Genomic DNA, 12,934 nt, shown 5'->3' on the forward strand with positions numbered 1-12,934 from the left:
ATTTTATTGTGAGTTAAATGGGAAATTCCTGCAATTAAATTCTGTATGATAATCAACTCTAATATGGTTGTAAAGATTTAGAATAAATACATTGGAGTGAATTATATTCTCTAAAAGCTGTCCACAGTACAATGGTAGGAATAAAATCAATTTTGAAAAATTAGGAAACGTTAATATGGCCAGTTTATTTTTGCTGTATGGGCTGTAATATAACAAAGTTCACTAAAAAACTTGGTTCTCTTTCTCTCTGCTTTGTTTTTTTCCTTTCTTTCTCTGAGTGTATGCTCGTTAATTATGTCATGGAGGTGATGTAGTCTTTGTTTTCTAGAAGTGATTTATGTTACCTCTAAATTTGCATGCCTAATAAATAGGTATGGTTTTGAAAGTATTCATCTTGCTTCCAGTTACATAAAAATTTGCATATGTATGTGTGGGTGCTTGTGTTTTTAATATTGGCCCTTGTTGCTTTAAATTTGTCTTGATTGTGTTGTGTTGGATGTAGTTCTTATTGTTATTTTAAAATTTCTTCCCATATTTAGTATTGCTGCATTATAATGATTAGATGCATTATTACATATTCATACATGCATGCAATATAGCAGTATAATTTGGCCAATATCATTTCCCAGTATTTCCCCTTTCCTTCCTCTCATTCATCCCCCTTTCTTCTACTCTACTGCTCTGTCTTTGATTTTCACAAACCCACCCCTGCTTCGCCCCCCACCACCTTTCTTTTCCTTTTTCCCCTCTAGCTTCTATATATGAGAGGAAGCTTACAACCCTTGACTTTCTGAATTTGGTTTATTTTGCTTAACATAATGTTTGCTCCATCCATTTTCCTACAAATGACATAAGTTCATTCTTCTGTATGGCTAAAAAACCTTCCATTGTGCATATACACTTCTTATCCATTCATCCATTCACTGACACCTAGGCTGATTCCATAGTATGGCTATTGTGAATTGTACTGCTGTGAACACAGGAATGCATGTATCACCGTAGCATGATGACTTTAATTCTTCAGGATAAATACCTAGGAGTGGGACAGCAGAGCCACATGATAGTTTTATTCCTAGTCTTTTGGAAGAAGCTCCATACTGATTTTCAAAGCAATTATCCTCATTTATATCTTACCCAAAATGTAAAAGTGTTCCCTTTTCTCCACATCCTCTTCAGTGTTTATTACTGTTTGTATTTTTGTTGACTTCCATTCTAATTGGAGTGAGATAAAGCCACAGTGTGGTTTTGATTTGCTTTTTCCTAATTTCTAACAATGTTGAATTTTTTTTTTCATATATATTTTTGGCCATTTTGTATTTCTACTTTTGAGAATTGTCTAATTTATTTGCCCATTGTTAATTGGGTTATTTGGTTTTTGGGGTGTTAAGTTTATTGAGTTCTTTTTATATTCTGGATATGAATCTTTTGTCAGAAAAGTAGCTAGCAACATTTTTCCCTCATTCTGCAGTCTCCTCTCTTCACATTCTTAATTGTTTCCTTTGCTGTGAAGCTTTTTGCTAGGGTGTCATCCTAGTTATTAACTGTTAGCACTGTTTTCTGAGCTTTAGGGGCCCTAGTAAGAATGTTGTTTACTGTGTCTATATGTTGGAATGTTGACCCCACGTTTTGGATGTACTTTTTGTATACAAATGTTGTATATAGGGGCTGGGGTTGTGGCTCAGTGATAGAGCACTTGACTGGCACATGTGAAGCACTGAGTTCAATCCTCGGCACCACATATAAAATAAATAAATAAAATAAAGTTTTTCTTTTTTAAAAAAAGATAAGAGGGAATATTATTAAAAAACAAATAAATATTGTATATGGTTATAAAAGTTTTAGGATCTCAGGAAAACATTGCAATGTTACCAAAACATGATACAATAAAATTAGATATGACTAAGTATGGTTAAATTTTCTTAAGTAGGAAAAAATTAACTTTTTCACCAATTTCACTGTTATGATAGAACTCCCTTAGACTCATAATAGGGTGAAAAGATCACATTGCCATAATGAGATAAATAATGGGAGATTTTTTATTTGTGAAGCAATGTCATTCAGACTAGTATTTGATCATATGTTGTGTAGTAAATTCAATGGACAAAAATTAACATATTGGAAAATGAGAAGCAGCAAACAATTAACATCGATTATTGTGCTGTGGAGAAATATTCGGTTATGAAGCGTAACTTTTGAATGAACAAATGATTATTTTAACAAATACTGAGAATATCAAACTACTAACATTTAAGGAAGAAAGAAAAATTTTGATGTTTCTCTGAAAGTCATTTGCATAGGTAAACCCATTGTATTTTACATTCATATTTTGTTATGCTTAGTACAACCTAATCAGCATGAGCCTTCTGAAATTCTGTTTCTCTGGTCAATAAATAGCTATAGTAAACTCTAGCCTTAGATTCTAGAACTGTTCATTTTTGTTCAAGGAATGTGTCCTCCATATCAGGAAGTGCTTTGTTCTTCAACCAAAGGAAAGCATCACAGTGATGGCACTGCATGGCCAGTGGACAGAATTACACATGACATGCAGATGCTGGAGAACCATGTGAAGGGCAGAGATGCAGACTGTTGAGCTTTCACAATCCAAATCATCACACCTGTCTCTGAGTTGTGCTTTTAGAGTCCTAAAAACAAATATTCGTCTTATGTTAAATATTCTCTCTTTCAACTTGAATCCACGAACCTTGGTTTTTCTTGAACAAAATACTACAGCATATAATTTAAAGCCAGTGTGACTTACCTTGTTGCCTGATTAACTTTAGACACATAATTCATATTTCAGAGTGTTTGGAGAATCAAACTAAGGTCTTATGCATATCATTATATTATACATATATGCAGTTAGCCACTAATTTGTCTAGCTTCTATCCCATGTAGTAGACTGCAAGAAAAATAGAAGCTATGATCTACCTCTAGTGATATTGACAGGATAAGGGTGAGAAGGAGTAAGCATGAAAATCTTTCTGCCCAAATTATGAAACTATTGCAATAGTCTAGTCTGTCTCTACTCCTATCTTTTCTATGCCAATTCAGCCAGAAAGGAAGGAGTATCAGTGAACTTGACCTGTCAGGCTTCCAGAAACCTGCATCACAGATAACAGAAAGCAATCCATGAGTGAGGCTGCTTTCCCTGTTACATAATTAGAAATTTAAGAAAGATATTTTTCAAGAAAGGCACAGGTGAGGACCCTCAGAAGATGGCAGAGTAGAGAAGGCTGTTTTTGAAGCTGCTCTGTGGCATGAGACCAAGAAAACAGATGAATAGTTTCTCAGTGAGGTGGGTAAAAGAAGGATTTTTTAATGGTGGACTCTCAAAACAGCTTTAGGACTCAGAAGGTTGGATACAATAAAACAAAAGAAGAAAGCCCACTGCAAGCCAGTGAGTGCCAAAGCTGATCCACTGCAGGTAAAATGGGGAGGGGACTAAGAGAACCAGCATTTCAGGTGGCACTGTGGCATGCGTGTTCTGATACTGAGAAACCAGAGATCAAGAGCACTGCCATACTGATCCAGAGGGTGTGTCGCACTATATTGTTGTGTGGGAAAGATGCCACATGTCTCCCGGTTTTTACATGGAGATCTGGGGCAGGAGTCATATTTCCTCTGTACTAGGGCAGCCTGAGGCAGTGGGAGCAAGTTCAGGAGCTCTGACCTAGGAAATCTGAGCTGGGTCTGAAAAGCAGACCTGATAGACACCTGCCACACAACACTGTGAGCCTAGGAGATCAGGAGATTAAACATGGAGAATGTTTAATTCAGGAGAACAGGGGTCATAGAGACCTGAAAAATACCAGGTCCCTCCCTCCCTTTGAGTCTGGTGGCTTGCAGGACCAGCTGTAGTGGGCTGGGATTTGATTGGGCCAAGTGGGAGTGACTATGTGTTTGGGGACTGAGCCTGGGAAGCCAGGAAGGACAGGATCCATGGGTGGTGGAGAGGTGAAGGACTGGCTCTTCCACCATAGCAGTGGAAACCAGGGGAGACTACTGGTGGCAGTATCCCAGCCTGCATAGGCAGCTGCGGCCAGGCCCTGGAGATACGATTTAAAATCTTTAGACAAATCACCAATTGCCTGAATAGACCTAAACCCCACCTTTAGGAGGTCTTCTTACAGTAAGAACTCTTCTCACAGAACTCTACAGCTACCCCACCCTGAGAGTGGAGTAAAACACTCTATCACTACACTAGAAGAATAGTCAGACAAATTAAAAACTAGAAATAAATCAAAATGACAGAGAATAAAAATCATCTCTAAATATTAACATTAAATGTAAATGTCCTAAACTCATCAATCAAAAGACATAGTCTGGCAGATTTTATTAAAAAACAAGACTCAATGATATGTGGTCTCCAAGAGACTCACCTCAGACACAAAGACATCCACAGACTGAAGATGAAAGAATAGAAAAAAATATATCAATCACATGGATTAAAGACCTAGGTATTAGACCAAAAATCCTGCACCTACTTGAAGAAAATGTATGCCCACACTCCAACATGTTGGCTTAGGAACTGACTTCCTCAACAAGACTCCTAAAGCCACAAGAAGTAAAATCAAAAATCAAAAAATTAGATGATATCAAAATAAAAAGCTTCTTCATGGCCTAGGAAACAATCAAGAACACGAAGAGAAAGCCTACAGAATGGGAGAAACGTTTTACCACCTGTACCTCAGATAAGATATTTATTTGTAGGATGTACAAAAACCTCAAAAAAGCTGTTAACCAAAAATGGGTTAAACAAAAACAAAAACAAAACAAAACAAAAAACAATAAATGGGCAAAGGAACTAAACAGACACTTCTCAAAAGAAGAAATATGAATGATTAACAAATATTTGAAAAAATGTTCAACATCTCTAGCAATTAGAGAAATGCAAATTAAAGCTACACAGAGATTTTACCTCACTCCAACCAGAATGGCAATTCTCAAAAATACAAACAACAATAAAAGTTAGCAAGGATGTGGGGGGAAAAAGTACACTCATATATTGTTGGTGACACTGCAAATTAGTGCAACTACTCTGGAAAGCAGTATGGATATTCTTCAAAAAACTAGGAATGGGTCCACCATTTGACTTAGTTATCCCACTCCTCCATATATATCTAAAGGAGTTAAAATCAACATACTATAATGATGCAACAATATTAATATTTATAGCAGCACAATTCACAATAGCTAAGCTATGGGACCAAACTAGATGCCCATAAACAGATAAATGGATAAATAAATTGTGGTATATATACACAGTGGAATATTTCTCAATCATAAAGAAGAATGAATTTATGACATTCACCAGTAAATGGATGGATCTGGAGACTAGCATGCTAAGTGCAATAAACCAATCCGCATAAAAAGGTTGAATGTTCTCTCTGATAAGTGGATGCTAAACCACAACAAGAGGGTAGGAGGGAAGAATAGAAGTTCATTGAATTAGATAAAGGGGAATGAAGAGAAAGGAGGGGGGCCGAGACTAGGACAGACAATGGATGACTCTGGCACAACTTTCCTAAGTACATATATGAATACACCACAGTGAATCTCAATATCATATACAACCACAAGATTCGGATCCTAATTAGAATAAGATGTATTCCATGCTTGTATAAATATATCAAAATAGATTCTACTGTCATGTATAACTAAAAAGAACAAATAAAAATTTAAAAAGAAAAAAAATCCCAGGATGTAAAGTAAATATAACAATCTTGTCTTCGAAGATGTGGCAGAAAAACCACACTCATACACTGCTGGTGGGACTGAAAATTAGTGCAGCCACTATGGAAAGCAGTATGGAAATTCCTTGGAAAACTTATAGAGGAACCACCATTTGACCCAGCTATCCCACTTCTTAGTTTATACACAAACAATTTAAAATCTGCATACTACAGGGATATATCCATATCGATGTTTATAGCAGCAAAATTCACAACAGCTAAACTGTGGAGCCAACTTAGATGCCTTTCAATAGATGAATGGATAAAGAAACTGTGGTATATATACTCAATGGAATATTACTCAACATTAAAAGAGAATAAAATCATGGCATTTACAGGTAAATGGATATAGTTGGAAAATATTATGCTAAGTGCAGTAAGCCAATCCCAAAAAACCAAATGCCAAACATTTTCTGTGATACAAGGAGCAATAATAAGTTTAATATTTATTGTAAAGCTGAAACAATCAAGACAGCATGGTGTTACTATACAGACATACAAATCTATGAAACTGAATTCAGAGTCCCGAAAAAAGCCCACACATAAATGGTCAATTGGCTTTCCACAAAATTGCCAAAATAAATTAATAAATAATAGGGGAAAATGTTTTTTTAAAACTTCTTGAGCCAGACGTGGTGGCACATGTCTGTAATCACAGCAGTTCAAGTGGCTGAGGAAGAGATATCTCAAGTTCAAAGCCAGGTTTAACAACTTATTCAGGCCCTAAGCGACTTATACAAACCCTATCTCAAAATAAAAATTAAAAAGGGCTGGGGTTGTGACTCAGTGATTAAGTTAAAAAATAATAATCACTTTGGAAAAACTGAATTTTTAAATGAAAAAAACAAACACCCTTAACCCTTATCTTACACCACCAAAGAAAATGAATGGACTCAATAAGTACAATAAGCACGCTAGACCTAAATGGAAAAACTTAAACCATCAAATTTCTACAAAAGAACAGGCAGAAAAAATATTGTGATTTGGGACTACGTAAAGATTTCTTAGAACTGAAAGTACACAAACCATAAATTAAAAAATGAAGATATCAAAATTTAGAACTTCCATTTCTCAAAATACAGTTGAAAAGGGAAAAGATTAGACACAGACTAGGAGATAATATTCACAAAGATAAATCTTGTAAAGGACTTGTGTCAAAAGAGCACAGGCAACGACTTCATTGATAGAACCCCTAAAGCTCAGGAAACAAAACCAAGAGTTAATAAATGGGATGGCATCAAATTAAAAGCTTCCACACAGCAAAGGAAATAATTAGGAATGTGAAGAGAGAACTCACAGTATAGGAGGAAATCTTTGCTAACTACTCTTCTGACAGAGTATTAATATCCAGAATATATAAAGAACTCAAAAACACCCCCCCCATAACCAAATTAATAAAATGGACAAATGAACTAACAAACACTTCTCAAAAGAAAAAATGCAAATAGCCAAAAAAGTATGAAAACATGTTGACTATCATTAACAATTAGGATAATGCAAATCAAAACTCTACTAAGATCTCATCTTGTCCAATTAGAAGGGCCGTCATTAAGAATACAAACAATAATAAATACTGGAGGGGATGTGGCGAAAAATGAACATTTTTATACTGTTGATGGGATTGTAAATTAGTACAACCATTATGGAAATCAGTATGGAGCTTTCTCAAAAGGCTAGAAATGGGAACCACCATATGACCCAGCTATAACACTCCTCAGTGTTTATCCTAGAGAATTAAAATCATCAAACTGTAGTGATACATGCATACCCATGTTTGTAGCAGCATGATTTACAATATACAAACTATGTAACAAGCCTAGATGTCCATAAATGGATGAATACAGAATGGAGATTTATTAAATCATAAAGAAAAATGATAAGTGCTGGAAAGTGATATTGGCAAAATTATATTGTTATAGTGTAGGCATGTATGAATATGCAACAACAAATCCCATCATATGTACAACTACAATGCACCAATAAAAATGAGGAAAATAAATCAATCAATAAAACAGGAAAAAAAAAAAAAAAGAAAAAAAGGAAGACATGGGTTATTTTCTGATACCCATTTTCCTCTTACCATCCCAAAGTAGAATTTAAAAAATATACATGGAAGTTTTATGGTTTTTTTTTTATGTTTTATGCTTTAGTGGGTTTTCAAATAAACCTAAGAATAAAAATAAAGCATCATAAAAAATACAAAAAAATGAAATTGTGATTTATTGTAAAAAAGTTGTTAGTTTATTTTTAAACAGTTTAAGATTTATGGAAGAATTGAGAAGATTTAGAACAGAGAGTTCCGACACATCCATCTAGCTAGTTTCCCCATTGTTAATATTGTTCATTTGTGCTTAATATTAGTGAGCCAATATTTATACATTATTTTTAACTAAATTTCCTTAGTTTTTACCTATTGTCTGTTCCTATTCCAGCGTCCAGTCCAGGACATATCATTATGTCTAATTTTCATGTCTTAGGATCCTCTTGGCTGTGATGGGTTCAGACTTCGAGGTCTATTGGTAGTCATACACAAGCTCAAGATTTTTTTTCTTGGAAAAATGATTCCTTTATCATTGTATAGTAGCCTCTTCTTCTCTCATACCCCCCCTTGTTTTGAAGTATCTGAAATTATCCTAGCTATTTCTATTCATTGGTGTTTCCATGGTATATCTTTCTCTTTTAACCTATCCATGTCTTCATAAAGATTTTTTTAAGAGATGACATATAGTGGGGGCTGTTTTTAATCAACCCTGTCTCTGTCTTTTAATTGGTGTATTTTGAACATTCATATTGAAAGTGATTATTGATAGAGTTGGGTTAACATCGAACATGTCTGTAACTGTTTTCTATTTGTCACACTTGTTTTTCATTTCTTTTTTATTTCCCCTCTTCTGCCTTCTCTTGTTTTAATTATGCATTTTATATGATTTCATTTTCTCTTCTCTTAACACATCAATTATACTTGCTTTTAAAATCCTTTTAGTGGTTGCTCTAGGGTTTGCAGTATAAATTTTCCACAATCTAAGTCTATTTTTAAAAAATCCTGTACTTCTTTCTGGGTAGTGTTAAAAGCTTATGATCATATTTGAAATTTTATGATCATATTTGAAATTTATCTCTCCTGTTTCTTAAATAATGGTCATCCATATGCTACAATCACACACAACACTATTACTCTTAATACTTGATTGTTACATTAAGAACAAGAAAAATAAAAGATTTTATTTTACATTCATATTCTTTCTCTTACGTTTCCTTTTTTATATAATCTCAGCTTATGACCTATATATAATTTTTCTTTTCTCCCTAAACAGTATCTTTTAATATTTCTTGCAGAGTGGGTCAGTTGGCAATAAATTTCTCAGTTTTTGTTTCCTTGAGAAAGTCTTTATAGTTCTACTTTCTTTTTGTAGGATAATTTTCCTGGACATAGAATTATAAGTTGGTTTTTATTTTGTCTTTTCTTTCAACTTTAAAAACTTTGGTACGTTCTCTTCTTCCTTTCATATTTTTTTAAGTAAAAAAATCTACTGTCATCCTTACTTTCCCCACTGTATAGGTAAGGTGATTCCCCCTGCCTCACACACATCACCACTTCTGTCTTCTTTTAAGACTTTCTCTGTGTTTGGTTTTCTGCAGTTTCAATATGACACACCTTGATGTAACCTATGGCTACAGAGCTTCAATTTCATCTAGTGTCCTTGTTTGTGTGTCCTCTGTTGTCACTTTGGGATAGGCCTTTGTTATGGAGGACACATGGGGTATATTTCAAAGTGGTTACTTTTCCCCTCACTCTGCTAGAAATAGAAAAATGATTTTTTTCTTTGATCTCCAATATAAATACATGATTGAACTCCTGGAGGTAAAAACCCAAGAAACTCTCCTCTCCTGCAGAAGACTGTACCCTATAGGAGTTTTTCATTCTAAAGGCAGTCCTCTGCTTTAAGCAATTCACTAATTAGTATTTAAGTCCCTTCTGATGTATGAGTCATTGGTTTCTGCCCTTGCTAAGCTCATCTCAGCTGTGTTTCTTTATATTTGTTTGTCTCTCCAGATCTGGGGTGGTGATTTGCTTTGTGTCCTCGAGTTCTCTGTCAGGTCCAGGAGAGTCACTGATTTTCAATTTGTTTGCCATTTTTCTTGTTGAAAGGCTGGGAATGCTGAGTTCCAAGCTGAAGTCATGTCAGAAATGAAACAGGAAGTAAATATTTTTTATAAAAATACTAAGTGTTTCATTTTTTTAGGATTTATTTATTTATTTATTTACTTTTTTTTTTTTTTTTTTTTGGTGGTACTGGGGATTGAACCCAGGGCCTTGTGCATGCTAGGCAAACACTCTACCAGCCGAGCTATATCCCCAGCCTTAGGATTTTTTATTTTTGTGAAAAATAATTCTCGCTGATGCTGCTCACAAATGTGCACCCAGGCAAAATAAGACATTATTATAATGCCCCCAAATGAGTGGAAAGTACAAGCACTTGCAATAGAAAAACTATGAAAAAAGTTCCGGGTGTATCATGTGCTTTATTCTGTGCATTCTTCAACTTTGTTAAAGAGGTTTTTTTTTTTTTTTTTTTTTTGTATCAGGGATTGAACTCAGGGGCACTCGACCACTGAGCCAAATCCCCAACCCTATTATGTATTTTATTTAGAGACAGGGTCTCACTGAGTTGCTTAGTGGCTCACTTTTGCTGAGGCTGGGTTAGAGCTCAAGATCCTCCTGACTCAACCTTCCGAGCAACTGGGGTTACAGGTTATGTGCCACCGTGAAGGCAAAAAGTATATTTTTAATAGCACTGATCTTAAAAATATTGTCCAGAAACTATAATCATACCTTCCAGCCTCAGTGAAAAATGTGAAGAATATAGAAAATACATCTATTCAGTATAAATTGAAGTGATTATCAAAATCACCATAAAATTATTGTGCCACTAGAAAATAACAGAAGTATTATGGATAGATTCTTTTGAAACTGTGGATTATATTAATAAAAACAGATTTGAGGGCACAAGCTATGGGATTATAAAAAATGTCTACTTTAAAATTTAATTTTTCTCATTTTTAATTGGTCATGATGTTTTAAGTATCATTGTATCAGAAAAAAATTTAGTATTCTTATGGCACTGGAAAATATTGAGATTAAGAAATTCTTTGAATAATTAAACTATAGCACTGATGTCATTGTCTTTTCATAATATAGAATGTAAGGGAAAAAATTAATGTAAGGGGAAAAATTAATCCTATGATCAATTCATCTGCATTTCAAAATCAAATCATTCTTTTCTGTATTGGGTACCACAATATAAGTTATTTTGTTTTGTTTTTTGGTGCCAGGGATTGGACGCAAGAGTGCTTTACCACTGAGATACATTCGAAGCCCTTTTTATTCTGAGAGGGCTGGGATTATGGATGTGTGCTACTGCAAATAGTATAATTTAAGTTTTTAAAGGAGGTTTTTATAACCATGCAAGCTTGTCACCTTCTTTTCAGCATTATAGGGTCACACTGCTCAAAGCAAGATTCTGGATGATATAAGGTCACATAAAATTTGAAGAGTTAATTGGAAAGTGAAATAATGTAACTCCACAAAAAAAATCACAAATGAAATTTTCTGATGAACATATAAGATCTTTGTTTTGGATCCTAGACTGTGTGAGTACTCTCCTAAGATATTGCATTGCAACAATAATTTACTAGATATATTTCTGAATATGGTTTTAGCTGTCAGTATATTTATCTTTACCACAAATAATTGATTAGATGGCAATGAAAACAGTTTTGAAATTAATATTCAAATTTATTAAAAAATAATTTGAAGTCTCGAATGTGAACATTATCAAATTTAGCAACCTTTTTTTAATAGAAAATAAGATATTGGAACATGAACACATTGAAATTTGTATAAAGAAGCAAGTTTATGAAAAAGTCTATTGAGTGTTTTATAATGAAAATAATATATGTCAGTCACTTGTTTCTAATTATTGTGATTAAAATTTCACTTCTTACGATTTTAAGGTAAATAATTAGACTTCCATAAATTATAGTGTTATGATGTTATTAAGAAATTAGTAACACATCAACATTTTCACTTAAGGAAGATATATTTTTTCCAGTTAACAAAAATATGGCATAGGAGGTATCTTTTTTTGAAAATGTAATATTCTTCTGCTAATTTTGCATTTGGTACCCGCACCATGACTAAACAACATTTCAGAGTATGGGAATCATTTTTAACATAAAAATTTCACATTTTCTACAATTTTTAAAACCACTTTTGAAAAAGTCTATTAGTGGGAAAGATGTAAAATAATATAAAAGCAACTATATATACAGTAACTGTTAAACTAAATTTGCCTGATATTAAATGTTACTATACCTACATAAGTTTAAAAAATGATTATGTGTTTACATAATACATAGTATATTATTTGGATATGAGGTGTTCTCCCAAAAGCTCATATGTTTGACAATGCAAGTATGTTCAGAGGTGAAATGATTAAATTATAATAGCTGTAGCCTTGTCCATGAATTAATCCACTTGATAGATTAATAATTTAAATGGAATACTGGGTGGTAACTGTAGGAAGGTAGGATGTGGTTGAGAAAGTAGGTACTGTGCTCTTGGGGATTAGATCTTGTCCATCTGGCTTCTTATTTTTCTCTTTATTTCCCAGATGCCATGAGCTGAGCAGCTTTCCTCCACCACGCCCTTCCACCATGATCTTCTGCCTCATCTTAGGCCCAGAACAATAGAGTTGGCCAACCATGGACTGAACCTTGGAAATATGAGCTAAAACAAGCTTTTTCTTCTCTATGTTGCTCTTGCCAGGTATTTTTGTCCCAGCTATGAAAAACTAACACAATATGTTATATATATATATATATATATATATATATATATATATATATATACACAAAATATACTACATGTTAGACTATATATATAGTCTAACATGTAGTCTAAAATATACTACATGTTAGACTATATATGTCTAACATGTAGTATATTTTGTACATATATATATATATATATAATGTCTAACATGTAGTATATTTTGTACATATATTATGATGAATATTGTTGTCCGTCAATAGATAACAGTCAAAGCTTAATATGTATATGCGTTCATGGACCATTTTCCATAATTCTTTCACCTGCAATTTTTCTTTTCTCCCTCTCTCCCTCCTTTTCTCTCTCTTTC

The 12,934-nt window shown here is 33.8% G+C and overlaps 1 long non-coding RNA gene and 1 other non-coding gene across 2 annotated transcripts in view; one reads left to right on the plus strand and one right to left on the minus strand.

The window, feature by feature from the left end:
* The window catches only part of LOC139706532 (uncharacterized), a 58,895-nt gene extending 46,403 nt beyond the window's left edge, over positions 1 to 12,492 (plus strand). The window contains exons 2-3 of the long non-coding RNA XR_011708150.1: positions 11,223 to 11,384; positions 12,407 to 12,492. This is a non-coding gene — a long non-coding RNA (uncharacterized lncRNA). The remainder of the gene's footprint in view (positions 1 to 11,222; positions 11,385 to 12,406) is intronic.
* Trnaa-agc (transfer RNA alanine (anticodon AGC)) lies at positions 10,019 to 10,091 on the minus strand. Its single transcript has one exon. It is a non-coding gene; the product is annotated as a tRNA-Ala (tRNA).
* Positions 12,493 to 12,934: the final 442 nt, after the last annotated feature.

This window comes from Marmota flaviventris, chromosome 7 (assembly GCF_047511675.1).
Source record: "Marmota flaviventris isolate mMarFla1 chromosome 7, mMarFla1.hap1, whole genome shotgun sequence".
Taxonomy (NCBI): domain Eukaryota; kingdom Metazoa; phylum Chordata; class Mammalia; order Rodentia; family Sciuridae; genus Marmota; species Marmota flaviventris.